Source organism: Tamandua tetradactyla, chromosome 10, assembly GCF_023851605.1.
Source record: "Tamandua tetradactyla isolate mTamTet1 chromosome 10, mTamTet1.pri, whole genome shotgun sequence".
NCBI classification, from domain to species: Eukaryota; Metazoa; Chordata; class Mammalia; order Pilosa; family Myrmecophagidae; genus Tamandua; species Tamandua tetradactyla.
The window spans coordinates 73035912-73060565 of NC_135336.1; the positions used below are offsets into that span (position 1 = coordinate 73035912).

General features: G+C 36.0%; 1 pseudogene; it reads right to left on the minus strand.

The window, feature by feature from the left end:
- Positions 1-1043: 1043 nt before the first annotated feature.
- LOC143647698 (protein DBF4 homolog A-like) overlaps positions 1044-24654 on the minus strand; it is a 41474-nt pseudogene continuing 17863 nt past the window's right edge.

The window sequence follows — 24654 nt, forward strand, 5'->3', positions numbered from 1 at the left end:
AATCATTGACTTCCTTACATTTCACAATGAAAATTTTCAAGCATATGTACAAGTACAGAGAATCATTTAATGAATCCCTGTGTCAAAGTCTCACCAATTTTATTTCATCTATCCTCTTATTCATACCCTTTTAAAAAAATTGGTATTCAATTTTGTAAAAAAAAAAAAAACCAGTGCAAACATCACCTTTATTGTTAATATTTACATTTGGTTTTGTAAACAAAGTTGGCAAAAATTCTAAGAACATTTATACACATTTTTAAAATTTTGAATATGATTGTGCTGTTTTGAAAGTGTTATGTACCCCCAGTAAGCCACCTCCTTTAATCCTGATTGAATATTGTAAGTTGGAAACTTTAATTGGATTGTTTCTGTGGAGATGTGACAGACCCAACTGTGGGTATGCCATTTTGATTATATTATTTCCATGGAGATGTGGCATGACCTTTTGATTAGATGGAGATATGATTCTGCCCATTCATGGTGGGTCTTGATTAGTTTACTGGAGTCTGTTAAAAGAAGAAACATTTTGGAGGAAGCTCAGACCTGAAAGAGATGCTTAGGGAACAATTGCTCCAGAGCTGACAGAGAGGCAGACATTTGGAGATGCTTGGAGTGCCCACAGGGAGAACAGATGTCCAGACACAGATGTTTGGGGATGCAGAGCCCAGCAGACATCATCATGTGCCTGGCCGTGAGATCCTAAGCAAGCCAGAACCCAGAGTCGTGTCCCAGAGGTTCTAAGTTAAGGCCCACAGACACATAGAGAGGAAACTACTGGCAACAGAAACTGAAAGCAACAGAACCTGACCAGCAGACACCAGCCATATGCCTTCTCGGATGACATTCACTGACCTTTCTTGAGTCAAGGTGTCTTTGTCTGGATGCCTTAGTTTGGAGATTTTTATAGCCTTAGAACTGTAAACATGTAACTTAATAAATTCCCATTATAAAAGCCATTCCATTTCTGCTATATTGCATTCCAGCAGCTTTAACAAACCAAAACAATGATCCTTAACACTTCTGAAAAGTATACATTTTTTTTAAAGACTACAAGCTAGTAAATTTAGAAATGGAAGAAGAAAAAACTTTGATAGCAGATTATTTGCATTTTCTTCTTCCCAAATATCTATAATATCACACATGCTTTTGTTCTTGGCATAGCTTATAAAACCCAAAAATTCCTGATTTTTCTTCACTAGTTCGAAATAAATCCAGTAAAGATTATACCAGTGAACTATAGATTCTATTTTCTTCTTGTACAGTAAGAAACTCAATTATTTTCTTATCTTATTCTACATTTCTTCCAGATTTTCTTTTATTTACATCTAATGCTATTTTCACTTTCTGATGGATTTTACCAGAAAGCAAACTATCCATATTCTAGATGTCACGTTCATTTGGTCCCATGAAAGTTCTATTGGATGGACTGTTTGCCTGAATTGTTAAGTACTCTTGTGAACTGTTTGTTGTTATCAGACCAGAATCATGATCAAATGCTGAAGTAAGTTCCTTTTCCTTCAGTTTCTTTGCTGCAAAAAAAAGCACAGTATCTTCCTTTTGTTTCATTGCAATGCACTATTATTCTTATTGAGGTTGGAAAAATTGTATAGATGCAGAGATCCACCTTTAGTTCTTCTAAGTCACTTTCATTTATAAACCATTTATGTTTAGAGACATCAAGAATACATCCTTGTTTATTTTTATGTGATGGTAGCTATGTAAAATTCTGTTTTATGTCATTTTCAGCTGGATTTGATATAAAATATCTGTTTTTTTTTCATCAAGTCTTCTCAGTTCAGTTGAAGAGCAAGGGATGAGTTCAGAAATAAACATAAGTTTTGTTCAGATTCCTGGGTTTCTTTATACAGGAAATTTTGCTTGATCATCTGCACAACTTTATTTTCCCCGACGTCCTTCTCAGAAACATGGCAATTTTAGGTGTTATCTTGCTTACTCTTCTTTGCAGTAACAGAAGAAAGGGATACCATGCTGTATTTTATTGTTTTCTTTTTAGCCATGTCCTTTTCCTAGTCCACAAAATGAAAAACTAACAGATACAATATCATCAACAACTGGCTACTGGTTATTCTATGCAAAGTTTCTGTGTTGCTCACTTAGCAGATGAGTTTTGAGATCTTATATTTTTGCAAAAAGCTTCACAATATTCTTTTTTTACATCTTCTATTTTAAATGGAGTTGAATTGGGGTTCTACCATGATTATCTGTTTGAATTCTTATTAACCTGAGTTTGCTCTTGGATCGTAGATGGTTTATACACATCAAATGGACTGAGGGGTTCTGAGTAAAATAATTTAGAAAAGGCGTGTTGATCAAGTGAAGACAAAATGGTCTAAAAAGTGGGTTCTTATCTAATACTTTACAAAAGACTTTTTCAGACTACCTGTTCTTAATTTTTGAATACCAACTCTTTTCCCTGCATCTCTTAAAGAAGTGCTTGATTTCTTGAGTAAATATAACCCTTTTTTTCCTTTTGTTCAATGTAGTACCGAATGTCATCAATATGGAGAATTTTTACTCCATATTGGTATGATCTACCTATCATACCTTTTCGCCTATGATAAGGTATTTGATACTACATTATTTGAAGGAGTAAAATCATGGTCCTTGACAGCTTTATTTTTCTAATGGGGAAGTGACAGTTGGAATTAGAGTGTATAGATATTGTTTGTAAGAGACAGATCAGTGAATCCACCAAGATGGTTCTTGGTGCTATGTGGCTGGGACCCCAAGGACCCAGATTGCCCCTGCTGTATAAAGGTTGTTGTGGGTTTAAAATGGTGAATTATTTCATTAACTCATTTAATCTTTTAATAAGAAGGCAGTGACGTATGAAAGTTAAACTGGCAGCACTATCCTTAGAAAATTATGATTGGAAACTGGGCATCTACCTAAGCGGTAAGGGGAAGGTTGGTGTGTATGTGGAAGGAATATAAGATGAATTAGTGGTGGAAAAGTGAAAGACAAAAAGGATCACATTCCAATTCTTTGTCCATATTACTGAAGGTGTGCTATCCCCAAGAGTCTCGGTAGCAATTGTGTGTGTGTGTGTGTGCGTGTGTGTGTGTGTGTGTGTGTGTGTGTGGACATGCAGGCACAGGGAATTTGGTAGCATTTTGAACTAATAATTTTCCTCTGCATAAACACACTGAGTCTGGAGACTTAATGAACTTCCATTATGGCTGGGATGAGGTGAAGTGGTTTCTGCAGTATACACAGATTCTGGACATGGTATAGGAGAAATTCTACCTATGGTTTGTGCAAATGTAGCTGGTTTTTTACTTGAAATATGATAACTGACATCTTTGCTGAGAAATTTTTCAACTTGCCCTCCAAGACGTTTCATGGCCTTTTGCAGTTTTTCAGATATTGTGACAGAGTGTAAGCCAAGGTAAAATGCTTTTCTTCAAAGTAGCTTATATTTGGATTTTCCTGTTTATCAGTTTCAGAGACTTCAAAGATGGTCTGTTTTGTTTTGTTTTGTTTTCACTTTGGACTTGGAGTCCACCCTGGAAATGTTCTTTGCTGTGGATCCTCATGGCTCCAGAGTTTGCAGTAGTGGCCTGGCACCTACATCTTGGGTCTGGAGAGGGTGTCACTCCCGGGGGCCGCAAGAGCACAGCTCCTCCAGGCCTGCTGACAGGCTGGCTGGCTCTCTCTCACCCATACACTTTTGTTTTTTTGGCATGGGCAGGCACCAGGAATCGAACCCAGGTCTCTAACATGGCAGGCAAGATCACTCCTTGCTCAGCCACCATGGCCTGCCCCTCATCCATACACTTTTAATACTATACTCAGTCATTGTACATTTCACCCATTAATGTTTTATTATGCTTCCCAAACTCGTCAGGATTTTTCTTTAGCCTAAAAGGCCATGCCAATGATTGACATTTCACCCATGGCATTCCAATCTATTTTAACATTTTTAATTATTATAAGAGGACTGAATTTCAAAATTATTTTGGAGATGTTTAAATAATTGGAACATCAGTCTACTTTGTGGATATTTCTCTTGACAGTAACTGGGAAGGGTTCAGTGAAGATTAGCAGACTACATTCTTGGAGAAGGCCAAGGACTGCGTGTTCAGGTCAGGACTGAAGGGTATTAAGAGAACTCTGAGGAGAAGGTTTCAAACATCTTGGATATGCCACTCAAACTAATGCTGCTAATCCCCTCACTCTCATATACACTAAATTCTTATCTACATTTTTTCAGGAAATATTATTCTTTTCACTTGAGTTATCAAAGATAACTCCAGAGCAATAGACTGTCTTGTTTCAAAACTATCTTGCGACTAATATTGCCACAATAATAATCCTTTTCCAAGTGTATAAATTATTTTAGATGGCTTAGGGTACTCAAAGTCAATATTAGCTCAATTCAGGAACTTAACAACAAGGAAAGTTGAATCAACCAATCTAATAACATTGAACAACCTGCTCCGAGGATGAGTTGTAGATGCAGCAGTTCCACCCTTGAAATTTCCTGCAACTCTCTGGAGAAATATTTGTGACTTTCTTAGGGAATATTAGCTAAAGCCACTCAGCAGATAAAAGCTGTGTTGAGAACGAAGGGATAATTTTCCTTATAGAGAGGAAAATAATAGGTCATAGTAAAAGATACATTTATAAAATAACTTTTTAACGCCGCACGGCACCCACGCCCCCCAGCAGCCGAGCCGCCCGACCTCCTTCCCCGCTCTCTTTCTCCGCCGGCCCGCCGCGCGGCGCCCACGCCCCGCAGCAGCCGAGCCGCCCGACCTCCTTCTCCCCTCTCCTCCCCCTCCTGCTCCGGCTGCTCTCCAACCACCACAGTGCCCTCTTCCCCCGCCTTCACCGTGCTCCTCCGCCACCAGCCTCGACAGCCTTGCCGCCCTCACCTTTCCTCCTCCAGAACAGCTACTGGGGGAGTGGAGATAATACAGAGCAGCTCCCGGAGCCACGAGGGAGATCAAAGGGACAGCGTACCCCATTCTGGAACGGCTGACTATCTGGGAGAACCAGCTCCGGTGAGATCACCAAGGGGCACGGGCTTTCCTGGGTGGGACGACAAGCGACCGGAGTCCCTCCCTTCCACCTTCCCAGGCCAGCTGGTAGAATTGGACAGGCGGTCCCCTTAGGCCGCGGCGGCTGGTGCCCCCACCACACGAGGCCCCCCGGAACAACTGAGATAGTTGGGTCGGAAATCCCCAGACTGTGGAGAACAGTGACCGGGGGATCCCTTCCAAACACGTGACTCCCCCGTCGGCTGGGAACAGTGCACTCTCCCGGGCTGCGACAGCTGGCGCCCTCCCGCCACGCTTGGTGACCCAGGCCGACTAGCTAATTTGGCCGGACGCTCTCCTGTGCTGCGACGGCCGGCGACCCTCCCCGCATTCGGAACCCCAGGCATTCTTCCAAGATGCTTCGGCTGCCGAACCTCCCCTACGGCGAGAATTTTCCAGAGTTAAAGGACCTACAGCAACTTTCACTGGTGGAACCCACAGACAAACGTGTGCCAAGAGCGCCACCTACTGGGCAGGATAAGAAAAACAGAACCAAGAGATTGCACAGAAAAATCTTTCAACCTGTGGGGTCGAACACCCGGGGAAATCTGACTAAATGCCCAGACGCCAGCAGAAGATAACGGATCACGCTCAGAAAATTGAACATATGGCCCAGTCAAATGAAGAAACCAATAGTTCAAATGAGATACAGGAGCTGAAACAACTAATGCTGAATATACGAACAGAAATGGAAAACCTCTTCAAAAACGAAATCGATAAATTGAGGGAGGACATGAAGAAGACATGGGCTGAACATAAAGAAGAAATAGAAAAACTGAAAAAACAAATCACAGAACTTATGGAAGTGAAAGATAAAGTAGAAAAGATGGAAAAAACAATGGATACCTACAATGACAGATTTAAAGAAACAGAAGATAGAATTAGTGATTTGGAGGATGAAACATCTGAATTCCAAAAAGAAACAGAAACTATCCGGAAAAGAATGGAAAAATTTGAACAAAGTCAGGGAACTCAAGGACAATGTGAACCGTACAAATATACGTGTAGTGGGTATCCCAGAAGGAGAAGAGAAGGGAAAAGGAGGAGAAAAACTAATGGAAGAAATTATCACTGAAAATTTCCCAACTCTTATGAAAGACCTAAAATTACAGATCCAAGAAGTGCAGCGCACCCCAAAGAGATTAGACACAAATAGGCGTTCCCCAAGACACTTACTAGTTAGAATGTCAGAGGTCAAAGAGAAAGAGAGGCTCTTGAAGGCAGCGAGAGAAAAACAATCCGTCACATACAAGGGAAACCCAATAAGACTATGTGTAGATTTCTCAGCAGAAACCATGGAAGCTAGAAGACAGTGGGATGATATATTTAAGTTACTAAAAGAGAAAAACTGCCAGCCAAGACTCCTATATCCAGCAAAATTGTCCTTCAAAAATGAGGGAGAAATTAAAACATTCTCAGACAAAAAGTCACTAAGAGAATTTGTGACCAAGAGACCAGCTCTGCAAGAAATACTAAAGGAAGCACTAGAGTCAGATACAAAAAGACAGAAGAGAGAGACATGGAGAAAAGTGTAGAAAGAAGGAAAGTCAGATATGATATATATAATACAAAAGGCAAAATGGTAGAGGAAAATATTATCCAAACAGTAATAACTCTAAATGTCAATGGACTGAATTCCCCAATTAAAAGACATAGACTGGCAGAATGGATTAAAAAACAGGATCCTTCTATATGCTGTCTACAGGAAACACATCTTAGACCCAAAGATAAATATAGGTTGAAAGTGAAAGGTTGGGAAAAGATATTTCATGCAAACAACAACCAGAAAAGAGCAGGAGTGGCTATACTAATATCCAACAAATTAGACTTCAAATGTAAAACAGTTAAAAGAGACAAAGAAGGACACTATATACTATTAAAAGGAACAATTAAGCAAGAAGACATAACAATCATAAATATTTACGCACCGAACCAGAATGCCCCAAAATACGTGAGGAATACACTGCAAACACTGAAAAGGGAAATAGACACATATACCATAATAGTTGGAGACTTCAATTCACCACTCTCATCAATGGACAGAACATCTACACAGAGGATCAATAAAGAAATAGAGAACCTGAATATTACTATAAATGAACTTGACTTAACAGACATTTATAGGACATTACATCCCACAACAGCAGGATACACCTTTTTTTCAAGTGCTCATGGATCATTCTCAAAGATAGACCATATGCTGGGTCACAAAGCAAGTCTTAACAAATTTAAAAATATTGAAATCATACACAACACTTTCTCGGATCATAAAGGAATGAAGTTGGAAATCAATAATAGGCGGAGTGCCAGAAAATTCATAAATACATGGAGGCTCAACAACACACTCTTAAACAACAAGTGGGTCAAAGAAGAAATTACAAGAGAAATTAGTAAATACCTAGAGGCAAATGAAAATGAAGACACAACATATCAAAACTTATGGGACGCAGCAAAGGCAGTGCTAAGAGGGAAATTTATTGCCCTAAATGCCTTTATCAGAAAAGAAGAAAAGGCAAAAATGCAGGAATTAACTGTCCACTTGGAAGAACTGGAGAAAGAACAGCAAACTAATCCCAAAGCAAGCAAAAGGAAAGAAATAACAAAGATTAGAGCAGAAATAAATGAAATTGAAAACATGAAAACAATAGAGAAAATCAATAAGACCAGAAGTTGGTTCTATGAGAAAATCAACAAGATTGATGGGCCCTTAGCAAGATTGACAAAAAGAAGAAGAGAGAGGATGCAAATAAATAAGATTAGAAATGAAAGAGGAGACATAACTACTGACCTCACAGAAATAAAGGAGGTAATAACAGGATACTATGAACAACTTTACGCTAATAAATACAACAATTTAGAAGAAATGGACAGGTTCCTGGAAAGACATGAACAACCAACTTTGACTCAAGAAGAAATAGACGACCTCAACAAACCAATCACAAGTAAAGAGATTGAATTAGTTATTCAAAAGCTCCCTAAAAAGAAAAGTCCAGGACCAGACGGCTTCACATGTGAATTCTATCAAACATTCCAGAAAGAATTAGTACCTACTCTCCTCAAACTCTTCAACATAATCAAAGTGGAGGGAAAACTACCTAATTCATTCTATGAAGCCAACATCACCCTCATACCAAAACCAGGCAAAGATATTACAAAAAAAGAAAACTACAGACCAATCTCTCTAATGAATACAGATGCAAAAATCCTCAATAAAATTATAGCAAACCGTATCCAACAACACATTAAAAGAATTATACATCATGACCAAGTAGGATTCATCCCAGGTATGCAAGGATGGTTCAACATAAGAAAATCAATTAATGTAATACACCATATCAACAAATCAAAGCAGAAAAATCACATGATCATCTCAATTGATGCAGAGAAGGCATTTGACAAGATTCAACATCCTTTCCTGCTGAAAACACTTCAAAAGATAGGAATACAAGGGAACTTCCTTAAAATGATAGAGGGAATATATGAAAAACCCACAGCTAATATCATCCTCAATGGGGAAAAATTGAAAACTTTCCCCCTAAGATCAGGAACAAGACAAGGATGTCCACTATCACCACTATTATCCAACATTGTGTTGGAAGTTCTAGCCAGAGCAATTAGGCAAGAAAAAGAAATACAAGGCATCAAAATTGGAAAGGAAGAAGTAAAACTATCACTGTTTGCAGACGATATGATACTATATGTAGAAAACCCAGAAAAACCCACAACAAAATTACTAGAGCTAATAAATGAGTACAGCAAAGTAGCAGGCTACAAGATCAACATTCAAAAATCTGTAGCTTTTCTATACACTAGTAATGAACAAGCTGAGGCGGAAATCAAGAAACGAATCCCATTTACAATCGCAACTAAAAGAATAAAATACCTAGGAATAAATTTAACCAAAGAGACAAAAAACCTATATAAAGAAAACTACAAAAAACTGTTAAAAGAAATCACAGAAGACCTAAATAGATGGAAGGGCATACCGTGTTCATGGATTGGAAGACTAAATATAGTTAAGATGTCAATCCTACCTAAATTGATTTACAGATTCAATGCAATACCAATCAAAATCACAACAACTTATTTTTCAGAATTAGAAAAACCAATAAGCAAATTTATCTGGAAGGGCAGGGTACCCCAAATTGCTAAAAACATCTTGAGGAAAAAAAACGAAGCTGGAGGTCTCGCGCTGCCTGACTTTAAGGCATATTATGAAGCCACAGTGGTCAAAACAGCATGGTATTGGCATAAAGATAGATATATCGACCAATGGAATCGAATAGAGTGCTCAGATATAGACCCTCTCATCTATGGACATTTGATCTTTGATAAGGCAGTCAAGCCAACTCACCTGGGACAGAACAGTCTCTTCAATAAATGGTGCCTAGAGAACTGGATATCCATATGCAAAAGAATGAAAGACCCATCTCTCACACCCTATACAAAAGTTAACTCAAAATGGATCAAAGATCTAAACATTAGGTCTAAGACCATAAAACAGTTAGAGGAAAATGTTGGGAGATATCTTATGGATCTTACAACTGGAGGTGGTTTTATGGACCTTAAACCTAAAGCAAGAACACTGAAGAAGGAAATAAATAAATGGGAGCTCCTCAAAATTAAACACTTTAGTGCATCAGAGAACTTCATCAAGAAAGTAGAAAGACAGCCTACACAATGGGAGACAATATTTGGAAACGACATATCAGATAAAGGTCTAGTATCCAGAATTTATAAAGAGATTATTCAACTCAACAACAAAAAGACAGCCAACCCAATTACAAAATGGGAAAAAGACTTAAACAGACACCTACCAGAAGAAGAAATACGGATGGCCAAGAGGCACATGAAGAGATGCTCAATGTCCCTGGCCATTAGAGAAATGCAAATCAAAACCACAATGAGATATCATCTCACACCCACCAGAATGGCCATTATCAACAAAACAGAAAACGACAAGTGCTGGAGAGGATGCGGAGAAAGAGGCACACTTATTCACTGTTGGTGGGAATGTCAAAGGGTGCAACCACTGTGGAAGGCAGTTTGGCGGTTCCTCAAAAAGCTGAATATAGAATTGCCATACGACCCAGCAATACCATTGCTAGGTATCTACTCAAAGGACTTAAGGGCAAAGACACAAACGGACATTTGCACACCAATGTTTATAGCAGCGTTATTTACAATTGCAAAGAGATGGAAACAGCCAAAATCTCCATCAACAGAAGAGTGGCTAAACAAACTGTGGTATATACATACGATGGAATATTATGCAGCTTTAAGACAAGATAAACTTATGAACCATGTAATAACATGGATGGACCTAGAGAATATTATGCTGAGTGAATCCAGCCAAAAACTAAAGGACAAATACTGTATGGTCCCACTGATGTGAACGGACATTCGAGAATAAACTTGAAATATATCATTGGTAACAGAGTTCAGCAGGAGTTAGAAACAGGGTAAGACAATGGGTAATTGAAGCTGAAGGGATACAGACTGTGCAACAGAACTAGATACAAAAACTCAAAAATGGACAGCACAATAATACCTAATTGTAAAGTAATCATGTTAAAATACTGAATGAAGCTGCATCTGAGCTATAGGGTTTTTTTTGTTTTTGTTTGCTTGTTGGTTTGTTTGTTGTTGTTGTTTTTTACTATTACTACTACTTTTATTTCTTTTCTTTATATTAACATTTTATATCTTTTTCTGTTGTGTTGCTAGTTCCTCTAAACCGATGCAAATGTACTAAGAAACAATGATCATGCATCTATGTGATGATGTTAAGAATTACTGAGTGCATATGTAGAATGGTATGATTTCTAAATGTTGTGTTAATTTCTTTTTTTTTTCTTTCCGTTAATAAAAAAATAAATAAATAAATAAATAAATAAATAAATAAAAATAAATTAAAAAAAAGAAAAAAAAAATAACTTTTTAAAAAAATCCATGGATCTACACCACACAGTGATCCCTAAGTTAAACCATGAACTATTATTTCATAATAGCACAATTATGAAAATGTGCTGTCATCGACTGTAGCAAATGTGTCACACCAGTGCAAGGTATTAATAACAGGGTGATATATGGGAATCCTGTGTTCACGCATGACTGTTCTCTAAACCTACAACTTCTCTAATTAAAAAAATAGTAATTCATTATATAAAAATACTTCTTTCATTTCTAATAAAGATAAATTGTGGGTTTTGAATATGTTTACATATGAAGAACTGAATATATATGGGAAGAAAATTAATACTGATAATTCAGCTAAATCCAACAATCACTAAAAAATCTGTGGTTCAAACCTACTAATTTGTTCTGGTTACTCATGTTTTCTTTACAGAATCTCAAATAAAATTGTTAATACTAACAATTAACCTTAGGGACAAAAAAAGGAACTAAAAAAATACTGTTGTAAAATGCTAATAGTCCCTAAAGAAAATAGCAACAATTACTTTTTTCTTTCGCACGGGCAGGCACGGGGAATCAAACCTGGGTCTCTGGCATGACAGGCGAAAACTCTGCCTGCTGAGCCACCATGGCCCACGAGCAAAAATTACTTTTTCTAGCTTTGTTTTGCTTTGTTTTTACTTTAAATTGAACATGTAGAGTTTAACCACACTGTTCTGTTGCTTGTCATTAGTGGATGCTGATCATTTCACATGCCTCAGCAATGGTGTTTTATATAACGTCTAAACACATTCAACTCGGTAAGAAAAGAGGCAGTAATTAAAGAATTCGAACCACTTGGACTTAAGTGTAGATGAAACGTAAATGAAATATGCTTATAGTAATAATTTTGACTTCTCATGCATCATTTTCAAATTTGCTTTTCCTAAAACTAGCTTTGAAAGATTTAATCTGCTGGGAGCTAAACCATCGGTCTTTGCAAGGTCATATAGAACCAGAAAGAAAAAGTGTGGAAGGATGATCTCTGGTTGAGGGGAAATCTTTCACAACGATTACTACCCTACCACAGGCTTAATCTTTTGACAGGATTTTAGAGTTTTCCAATGACATTTAAATTTCTCATTCGATTTCACAATAGCCTATGAATTAGCCAAAACCCATTATGACCCATTATTCTCTGGAGTTCAGAGGAACTACAAAATAAGTATCTTTCCTGGAGTACTGAAATACCATATACCTCATTCAAGTATGTGTACACACTTTTAAAGATCTGTACACAAATGGATATGTACATATTTTAAAAATTATTAATCTATATGGTTGCGGTTGATGTGCATTATACCTCATAACAATATAAAAACTATCATGTTCAAAGTGACGAATTGGGAGATTTTTTATATACTGTGGAAAACCATTTAATTCCTATTAAGGAGATGGTCGGTAGAAGCTGCTTCCTGAAATAATATGACTGTTCCGTTAAATCAAGTAAACTAACACTCACTGAAGTTGTAAGAAATCTTACCAACTACATCTTGCCAAACAAAATGGAAAATAATACCTAGTCATTCATCTTAGGAGTAGATAATGTACTAGGTGATTTCATTGATTATTTAAATTGGATTAATATAATTAATACATTTATATTAATCCAATTGCGTCATTCAATTAATAAATAGAAACCCCTGAACTAGTCATTTCATTTCTTTCTTTGGAACTTAGCCATTTCAACTCTATGGCCTCAACAGAACATAATGTTGGTCATGAATCAACACTTAATTATTTTGCCTATTTAAACTGTGTGCCTTTACCACTCAGAATTAACTTAGAAAAATTTGGAAGTAGATTGGCTTACAATACAATGAGACATCTTCAGCTTTGTGCTGGTAGGGGTGGACTATAGCTTTACAAGGTAGAGGTTAAGGAAAAATCAAATCAATTGTCTAGTTAAAATTGCCCAAGTTAAAATATATTCTACAACTCTATTTTGATAAACATTAAATAAGTTGATTGACCATGCAGAAAGATTTCAGTGAGATTACAGAGGTATTGGTTATGACTAATCCTGGATAGGTTATCATGTCAATTATATTACAGCCCCATCTGAGACATGGAGGAATCACATGGAAACATGCCTTATATAAGCTATGGTTCGCAAATCTAGTAGAGCTTGGGCACAGACAAAAGTTAACAATACTCTTTAACATTAAGGCAAAAGATTTCAAACCTTTAAAAATATCATCTCTTTATGCATGACATAATTTAGAGAGTGTAGGCAACATATTCAGGTACAATAAGTTGTTTCCCAAGGGAGAGAAGCAAGAAGGAGCACACCTTTAGATTTGAAGAATAACAATTTCCCAAATGACTGCCAGACCTCATGGAAAAACAGTAAAAAAATTCATCTCAAGATAATATACATCTGAATTGCTTATTGATTCTTCATTGATATATCCTTTGTAATTTTCCATTGGCTAAAATATAATGCCTGGAAGTTATTGGCCTTCTTGATTATTTAAATTAATAATTCCAAATCCCAACAATGAAAGGACAGAATGACATACATTTTTATTTAAAAATGCTTTAATTTTAATGTATATTTGTGAAATTTAAAATAATTTTAATGAAATAAAATCAGGCTTGACTACAGTTCTTTTGTTTCTTGTAGCAACATAAATAAATGAAAGATATATATTAGTGATTCTTTTATAGAACTGAAAAGATATTAGAATACATGGAAATGGTCTGGTGCTAGAGATAAGCAGAACAGGTATCACAATTATGTGACCACCCTGTTTGGAGTACTACTGTTTGGAGTTACTTTTCTACGTCTATTTCTTTTTCCTATCACTGGGCATATAATTCACTGTGTGTGTATGTGTGTGTGTGTGTGTGTGTGTGTGTGTGAGTGTGTCTATGTGCCTGCACGATAGTTTTGTTGTATTATGATTTTATCAGATATCCTATTTTGAGTCTTACTGAATTTTTGTAGAGACATCTATATGTTTCAGTATATATTAACTAAAAGGATTGCAGTATATGGCAACCCCAAGTTCGTTAAATATGGGTAGCATCTAGTCTTGGATCTGAATTAACACTTTTGGGCATTTATTTTTCATACATTATTTTGATTGTAATCTCTTTGCTTAGCTTTTCATTTCATATATGCTTATGTGAGGCTTAGCAAGAATAGACAATAGTTTTTAATTTAGAAAATAAGATTAATAAAAACTGGAATATACAGTTGAAATTTCATTTTCTCCAAGGCAGAAGAAACTTTCTGGCACAAACTCCAAAGCTACATTTCCTTGGCTTTTTCCTTAAAGTAGAGCTGACAGCCATGAGTTAAGGAAATAATTACGGGAAAGGATGCAGAGGAATATAAACCAAGAAAGAAGAGACATGTAATACCTATGAATTACAACTTTATATGGTCAGCATTTTTATCTGTAGAAGCAGTCTGACTATGTATTATCTGTATATAAATAAATATGGTCACAGGACATGTAAAATATTTATAAATTGCATGTCATATGCAAGTACTTATTTATATTTGATGTTTATTGCTCCTATCACTACACAATCGAGGCACTTTAAGGGAATTAAAAGTACAAGTTAGTTCTAGCTGTAGCTATAATAAACTCAATTTCATAAAAAGAATTAATCCTCCAAATGAAACATAATTTTGGTAGATTGACTTCCTTTCCTAAATAAAGAATAAAAGTATCCAGTGAAATACTGTTTACAAGCTTCCAGGTTAAGATGGTGAATTCAAACTACATTTTATAATTTCCATTACATAAACTCTAACAAAACAAGCAAAAAAATAAAATAAAATAAAATTCAATCAGGAAGTATTCACCAACAATAACAAGAGAATAGGTAATGCAATTTTAAAAACCTATCCAGAGCCTGCTCATGTCAAAAAAAAAAAAAAAAGCTATCTAACACAAGACACAGAGGCTAAAACAGCACAGATTTATTCTCTTCCAGTTTTGTAGATCAGAAGTCTGAAATTAGTTTTATGGGGCGAAAGTTAAGTTTTATCAGGGCTGGTTCCTCCTGGAGATGAGAATCAGTTTCCTTGTGTTCTGTTTCTAGCGACCACTTGTGTTCCATGGTTTGTGGCCCCTTTCTCCACCTTCCATTTTTTGCTTCAGTTATCACATGCTCCTCTCCATTGACTCTTCCTGCATCGCGCTTGTATGGATTCCATGATTGCATCAGGCCAACCTAGAAAATCCAGGATAATTGCCTCACCGCAAAATCCTTGACTTAATCACATCTGCCTCATTCCTTTTGCATATAAGATAATATTCATGGCTTCCAGGGATTGGGATGTGGGCTTGTTTGGGGGGCCAATATTCAGCCTACCATGCTATAAATTCTTCCAAGGGTTTTAACTGCAAAGTCTTTAATTATGACTAATAGACTAAAGAGTCCATGAATATGATTCTGTAGATACTTCTTTACTAAGCCACAGACCTATCTAATTCCTCCATTTGAATATCCCACAGACATGTCAAACTCTAAAATATTCAGGCAATCATCAGTCCTTCTTTTTAATTCTCTTTTTATCTAAATAAAACCGTCCTCTCCTGTCTCATGTGTTTAACCTTTTCCTTCAAATTGCATCAATTTCATTAGAATGTAACCATAGTCAAGGGGCCACCTTCTTTCACTTTTGTCTTCCTCCTCAAAGAAGGCTTTCCTAAGTCCTTTTGCAAGGTTAAATCCCTATATTTTATGCTTTCATATCACTACAACCCTTTCCATCTATAATGTTTAACACATTATAATTTTGCACAGTGATATAATTTTATTGGAATTTATTGGTATGAATATTTTATTAATCTATCTCCTTCACTAGACTATAAGTTTCATGCAAGAATAAACTATTTCTGTTCTGGAACAATACTGTATTTCATTAACTTTACACAGATGTTCAATAAATATTTGTTGAATGAATAAATGAGTAGGTGCCTATACCTTTTTAGGAAATGTGTTAGGTGATTGGGGAAAAAAAAATAATAAGCCCCATTGCTATGGATTTCTGTTTGGAATAATGGAAAAGTTTTGATAGTGTATGATAATGAAGGTGGCACAACATGGTGAATATAATTAATGTCATTGAATTGTACAATTGAAAGTGGATACAATGGGAATTTTGGGGTTGTATATATGTTATCGGAATAAAAAAATGAGAAAAATAGAGCTGTAGAACAAATAGAACACAAAGGGTGAACTCTAATGTAAACTATAGATTATAATTAAAAGTGTCATTATAATAATGTTATTTCATCACTGTAACAAAGGTATCACACCAATGCAAAATGTAAATAATGGGGGAAAATGGGGGGAGGTTGTCAAGGTGATATATTGGAAATCTGTACTCTCTGCATGATTTTACAGTAAGCCTACAACTGCTCTAGTAAAAATAAAAAAGTCCTTTTCTTTAAAAAGATGTTCAAAGACACCTACAAGAAGGAAGTCATAGAAGATGAGGTGGGCTTGTGAGACTAATTCTGTGATTTAATCCCACGTCTGACTTTGACTTTAGAAGCACAATCTTAACGTGCAGTTGTTCTGCATCTTCCTTTATTTTTTTACTATTTTCAGTTTTAAAATTCCATGTCACTTACATTTTAGTCATTGGGATAAATATTTTTAGGATCAAAATAAGAAGAAGAAGAAGAAGCTTAAGACACAGGCAGATCCTACTATTTTCCTCCTTCAGTAATTCTGGATTGTTAATTGTGATTAACAAAGAAGTTATTGAAGTTCATTTTTGTAATTACTTAGGTTCTGTTATGGGTTGAATTGCGTCCTGCAAAAAAAAAAAAGAGAGAGAGAGAGAGACACGTTCAAGGCCTAACCTCCAGTCCTGTGAATATGACTTTATTTGGAAAGAAGATCTCTAAATATATGTTTAGTCAAGATGAGGCCAAACTGGATTGGGGTGAGCCCCTGTTCAGTATGACTTGTGTTCTAATAAGAAGGAATTTGGACACAGAGACAGACAGATGCAGGGGAGAAGGCCATGTGAAGGCAGATGGAGATGCAGCTACAAGTCAGGGAATACCAAGAATTACCAGCAAACACCAGAAGGTGGAAGACACAAGGAAGAACTTTTCCCTACATGTTGACTGTCAATGTGACAGAGCTGTTGTTTTGAGCTACCCAGTTGATGTCACTTTGTTAGAGCAGCCCTTGGACACTAAGGTAGTCTTTGAGAAATTAGTGCATGTTTTAGTTTCTTGGCTGCTGAAATGAATACAATAAATACCATCCAATGGGTTGGCTTTACAACAGGAACGTATTGGATCAAGATTTCAGAATCTAGAAGGCTTGCTTCCTCCCAGAATCAGTATCTTTGGGCTGGCTGCCAATCTTTATGGTTTCTTTGCTTTCCCATCACACGGCAGTATCTTCATCTTCCTCCTCTGAGTTCCATTGATTTCCAGCTTCTTGCTTCCCTGTGGCTTCTCTGTGTGGCCTTCTCTATAAGGCTTCCAGTAATAGGACAAAGACCCATTCTGATTCAGGTGGGCCACACATTACCTGAAGTAGCCTCATTAAAAGTTCCTATTTGTAATGGGGTCACACCCAAAGGAATAAACTAACACTAAGAACATGTTATCCTGGAGTACATAAATGAAAGCCACCACAGTGAGTAAATTCCAGTTTTCTGGCCAAAAAATGAAAATATACATTTATCTTCATGGGACATGCCAAGAGGGCCTTGGATGGAGGATTTTATCAATCACTTCCCTAAATGGATAATTGACCTAATCTACAGAATTATAATGTCTTCTGTTTATGGGGCCAATTCTGCTAAGAAAGTCACAGAACGCTCAGTAGCCATATCCTCTCCCTCGCCTACCCCCACTCCTTTTCCCCTCTCATTTGTTACATGCAGATGTTTCAATGTATTTGCATTTTGCAGCTCCATTCATTACATGTAATGGAATGGCCTAAACGCATCTTGAACCTGAATCTGGGAATAAGCAGCCCCAGCTGCTTTTCAGAATGGGAACTCTGCCCAAAGGTTACTTAAACACGTTTTTTGCTCTGTGGCAGCCCCACCGCACCCTCTTGAGGTATATAAAGACCCCATAATCAGGAAGCACAAACATCCCTCACTTCCTACATGGAAGTGGGTCATGTGCTTGGGGAACCAGCCATGATGGGATGTCTTTCCCTGCTTCTTTTGTCCTCTTAAGCTCTTTTGTTTGTTTGTTTGCTAGATAGTGCAGGTCACATTTCATTCTTTGTCCATGTGACTATTGCAGCACCATTTGTTTATTTATTTATTTATTCTTGGGGACTCGAACCGGGGTCTCCTGCATGGCAGGAGAGAATTCTACCACTGAACTACCCTTGCAGCCCGTGTCCCCTTAAGTTTTATATGTAAAAAAGTGGTCATTTGTTGAGAATTTCTGATGTAACTGAGCCTGTATTCCCACAACACACCAAATAATTTGCTCCACAGATTAATTCCAAATTTTTGAAATGGCTCAGGTCGAATTTATCATCTTGAGGTGATAATGACAAATTATATACATGAATCATATCCTAAATTTTCCATGTGCTTTGAATGGGCTTTGTCAATAGCTGTTAGAACTTCCAACACCCAGCCAGCTAGACTTACCAATCTCCCTGACCTCCAGATCCTCCTCACCATTCAAAATTGTGTACCGCAGACTCTCTTCCTAATTTCACTACAGCTTGAAACTAGAAAATCACAGTCAAGATTTGCATATTGAAAGTAGGTAGCTATTTAACCCTAACTGTAATCTAAGGTTATTTCCCTCTACTTACTAGTAGACTAATTAGGAATTCAACAAACAGCCTTTATGTCATTGTCACAAGTCTAGTCAATCCCTTTTTTATTCTCTAGTTAGACAGCCAGATTTTACTCAAAGACCTACTGAATCTTCCCAATAATGAATCCTGTTCTTTGAATTGGCATAGGAGCAACTTTTGGTTCCAATTTCTAACCCCTATGTGCAATTAAAAGAGGTTCAACTAAAGATAATAAAGTTAGACGTTTCTCTGGCTTTTCAGATCAGAATTAACTAATGATATCTTTGCTTGATTAAATTTGAAAGCCAACTAATAGAACTAGTTTCTGTGAAATTAGTTAGACTCTATAATCGGAAAAAAATTTTGTAAATGTGATAGCACAATACAATATTTATGAAGATTTTTTTATATGACCAGAGAGGTACCTGTTAATGGGTTTCTAAAAAAAGGAAGAACCTGTAATTATCACTTACACAACTCATTATCTGTTTTAGAATTTTTCCAAGCAACCAAGTTCTTTATTATTTCCAATTCATAATTAGAGGAGGGTGAACAAGAACTATGGTGACTATTCTTTTCTAGAAGGGACCATTTCCTTGTGTCAATTTTCCAAAAGTATGATGGAGAAATGATGGAGGTTGTTTTTGCTTTTGCAAAAAAAAAAAAAAAAAAAAGCTTCATTTTAATTACCTAAGCTAGTACCAAATTTATTTTAACTCTATTTTAGTCCTTTTTCCCCTGCTGTCACCACATTGTTTTACAAGTAATAATAAATGTGATAATGAGTAATGGCATCTATTCATAGAAAATGTGAAAGGTCTGAATTTACAGTACTTTTCATTAGGAAAATGTGTCTCTAGCAGAGTTAGGCACCTTTACTTAAACAGCCTAAATCCAATTCTGTAAAGGAAACAAATTGTCCTTAAATTTTGTCAGGTCCTTTTCCTTACCTCCCCCTCCTCATCACTTCGGTACCATTAAGTGTGCAGTTTTTTCATGGTAGTTTAAGTTTAAAGAAATGCTCAACTCTTATTTTTATCTATTAAAATGCAAATGATATAGGGCTTTCTGATTGCTTAATCTCTTGGGAACTTTTGGACATGCAACACTGAGTGCATTTTTTCAAAGTGAATTCTTATACATACCTCATCTTCTCCTGTCTCATATGCAGAACACAATGAAGAATTAGTTTTCTTTTAGGAAAGCAAGATGTATGTAGAGATTAAATATAGCCTTGCTTACCTGGTCTCCATTTGGGACTGGCTGTGTGATGCAGGGAGTCCATTTTAAAAATTTGAGGACGTACATGTTAATTTTATAATTCTTCAATATCAAGATTTCAAAACTATTATCACTAAATTGATACTGGTAATATATATAAATGCTAGTTAAAGTCCAACTACTATCAGTATAACTAAAGTATGGAAAATGCCTGATCATAACAGTCTGTCATTTTTAGATATATAAAAATATAGTTGTCAGAAATTTACATGAGAAGAAGAGTTATTAAACATTCAAAGACCATGCATTTACTCTTACAGATAAAGACATACCCCAATAATATCAAAATAAATTAAAAATACTAAAGAGAGAATACTGTTAGATTTGTTATAGCAGAATACTATTAGATTTGTTATAGCAGAGATATAAAGTACATACGCATATACCCAAATATATATATATAAACATCCTGTGCATTTACATTGTATATATACACACATATATACATATACACACATATAACTATATTGATACACCTACATACATATATGTATAATATATATGTATAGTAATTTCCTTAACTTTGACAGAGTGATCTCTAACATGCTTTTCAAGGTGACTTACCCTTAACCAAATATTCCCTTTTTGTCAGCTCAAATGAATACTGTAATGTCCATATCCAGTATCTGCCTTCCCTCTTCTCTCTTCCAGGAATACTTACCCCCCAAGCCACAGCATGTCATCTAGATTTATCTTCCCTTGGACTTTCCTTGATGCATTTCACGCATCATGAAAATTTACCTATTTTGTGTCACATTTATTTAAGTTCCAGTCAATATAACAAACAAATCCACTTCCCATATTAATATTTACATAGGAATACATATTACTCTATATAAAATATAGGGAGAGGATGTTTTAAAACCATAAATTTCCTGTCATGGTAAGAATGTCAGGCAAGCTAGTACAGAAGGTGGTGGTGATATTAGCAGCATTCTGTGAGCTTTTCTGCTTCTCAAATGACCTCATGTAATTAACTTTTTACCCTTCCAGAAAGTAAAATCTACTTTGGAGTGTGGATACACAGGAAGCACATTCCCAAACCAATGTGACAGCCAAGTACCCACATCATCTCAATTATGCCCCTTTTCATGAAGACCATATCAAATATAGGTGCTCAGCTTTGCCTAGATATACTTCCTTTTCCCTTATCCTGCCTTCGTTTTAGCTTTTAACTGTCAAAAAATAATTACATCTAAATTACTTCTGCCTAAAATACTCACTTTCTGTTCCTGAAAATTTATATTTGAGAGTGATCACCAACAAAAACTCCTATTTTCTCATCTCTGGCCCTGTTTACAGAAAAAGCTTTCCCCTCAATAAACCCACAAGACTCAATACACTGCTTTCTCTAGTTTCAACAGCCTTTCCCTGTTTTTTTTAGAGGGAAGGTGTTAAGGAAGATTTGTTGCATTTCTATGAATGAATAAGAGTTGACAAAGGCAAACTGCCTCTTACCATCTATCCAAAAGGGAGGAGAAATTTTTGCAACTGTGTTGGAAAATAAAATTGTAAAGAATTTTATTCAAATAAACTAATTGATTAAATAACACAACTTTAATTGCTCCTAGAGTGTTAAAAGTATTGTCTTTATATATGCTAATTATTCTAAGCCAGTTCATATTATAAGCCATTTAAAGTCATTAAGCAAAAATTAAATGGAGCATATCTTTAAAAGTAGCAACTGGCCTTGAATATAAATTTGATCTTAAGAAATAAAAGTATATTATATGTAAGTTAATAAAAATTAAATATTCATATAACATTATATTATCTATCTTTTCCTTATTTACTTCCTATATAATTTAACATTTCAGATTTATTTTGTTTTTAGCATCACAATTTAACTATATGCTTATATTATTTCATTACGAAAAGTAGACTACATAAAACAATTAAGTAGAACAAAGTTCTCTTCTTCATAAATATAAAAAAGACTTGCCCAATATACTGAAATTTTTCAGAGACGAGATGTGCCTTTCCCATTAATAAATCCAAAGATGCAAATATGGAATAGGAAATGAAACTTTCGTAAAAATTAATCCTTATATCTTATACATCTGAAAATGTAATCCAATGTTTTATCATAAAAGATTTAAAGACAGAGCCACAGAAAGCCAAGCTCTTAAAAATATTTTAACTTGTCAAAATTTCAATGTTGAAAATGTTCAGAAGTCTTTCTAACACTTACTAGTGCCACAAGAGTGATGGATCTGCTGGCATTATGCAACTGTGGTCTGAAGAAATACAGTAATACTACATAAATATATTGTGTATTTATAATCTCTCTAAAAAAGGAATATGAGTATACTGAGGGCTGGGATGGTATCTTGGATTTCTTTAGCAGTGTCCAGTTATAAGAGAAACATGCAATGCTCCTGGGATGGGTATCAAGGTGATTTACCAGGACTAACTCATTAACTAGCTCTGTGACCCTGGACAACTCATTCCACCTCATGAGGCTTCTAGTGCTTCCAACATAAAATGAAGTAATTAAATTCTTTCTAAAATCTTTTCCAGGGATATAACTCCATGATGCTTAATAAGGAGACAAGCAGGACAAGGGACTAATATTAATATGTAGAAAGGAGTGATACCCAAATTCAGAACTTAAACTGCCCAAATCATGGATAAAACAATTCTTGTACTAGGAGACCCCAGGGGCACGGAGTAAAAGCAAGCAAAAAATAGAAAGAAATCTAATCTTGAAGGAGAAAGCAATGTGAAGTGAGAATTGTGAGTCTGATGCTTTCTTTAATTAAATGCATTCTTTATCCATGTGGAGCCAGGGTGGCAGAATGCACCAAATACCAAAACTTGTAAACAAACTTGGCAGAGCAACTGGAAATTAGTAGACTCCCTAGAACCAAGTAAACAACAGAGTGGAATACACCCATCTCTGCTTAAATATTTGACTGACTGCAAAATTTGGAAAGCACAGAGGAAACCAACAGGGGGCAGGCTAAAAATAGGCACCAGTGTGAAGATTTAAGAACAGAGCAGAAATATAGGCAATATTATTCCTTGGGGGTGCTAGATGGATAAAATTTACAGATTTATTCCAAGCAATTTAATAACCTAATAGAAAAAAAAACTCACTCTTCAAAAGAATATGATAAGGTGGGTCATGGGGGTTCAGCAGGCAGAGTTCTTGTCTGCCATGCCAGAGACCTGGCTTTGATTCCTAGTGCCTGCCCATGCAAAAAAAAATGATGAACCTAGAGCTGCCACAATGTATTATCTACAATAATCAGATTTTAACACAAAATTCAAGAGAAAGGAAATTATGAATCTACAATCAAGGAATAAGGAAGTCAATAAAACAGACTCTGAATGGCCCCAGATGTTGGATTAACAATTTTGACTTCATTGTATTTATTATAAATATATTTAAAGAATCAGTATAAAATACGCTTAAAGAATTGAAGAAAAATATGGTATCGATGAATGAATGGATAAGCAATATCAACAGAGAAAAACTTTAAAAAACTGGACATTATAAAGCTGAAAATTGCAATTGTCAAAATAAAAACATCTTTAGATGGGTTCAGTAGCGTATTGGATATGGCAGAAAAAAGAGTAAGTAAAACTGAAAATTGATGAGTGAAGTTATCCACTTCAAAGGGCAGAAAGAAAAAAATTAAGGAAAAATGAAGTAAACAGAAACTCAGAATCCTACAATAAAAATTGGAAGGGTAAGCAGAATCCCAGAGATTTAAAATAGCACAAGAAAACTGGTTCCACAAGTGTTGAACTCAGCCTCTGCTACGTAGTGAAGAATTGCTGCTGTTGGGGTGAAGAAGCTTTGCTAAGGTGATGATCATAGGACCTAGAAGCAGACGGGAAATCCAAAAGGAGAAACAGAATGAAGTAAATCCCTTCTTTCTCCTCCAGCCTTTCTCCTACCTGTGCCCCCTATTGGAAGAGCTTAACAGGGAATCAGCTGGCAAAGCAGAAATGAGGTTTGCAGAGTTGGCCTCAGCACACAAAGCCAAGTATAGACGGTTTGGTGCTAAGAGACAATAGCTTTCTAACTGGCAGAGCCATTTGCTGAAAATTCTTCCAAAATAACTGAAAATTGGCTCATGATTATAGCTACATTGTGATAAATGGCTGAATGACAATGCAGTTTAGTAATGTATTAAGAACCTAAATTCAGCACAGTCTCACAGTTTAACAGTAAAGAGATAAGAATTCAAATTCCTGTTCATTATGTGATACAAGAAGATACACTATGGATCTGGATGTTTATTTCTGATTCTTGTTTGAGGAATTTTGAACCAATCTTTGGCTTTCAAGAATAAAAATTAATAAAGTGTATTTGCCAAATACTTAAAAGGCATAAAAAGAAGGACTTCTGGTCCTTCATACCAGACCAAATAAATCTAATTTCAAATGAGATTTGTTAAAAACACATCCCCCCTACTTTGCTCCCCTAAGTTCACATGCACAGCAAGCAACAGCAACTAGAATTTCTCACCTCTGCTTACATCACAAAGACAAAACTGGGTTTTGGGCAGTGCTATGGAAGCATGTGTTACCTTGTCTTGTTGATGAGAATTTAATTCACCTAACCATTCGGAGGAGC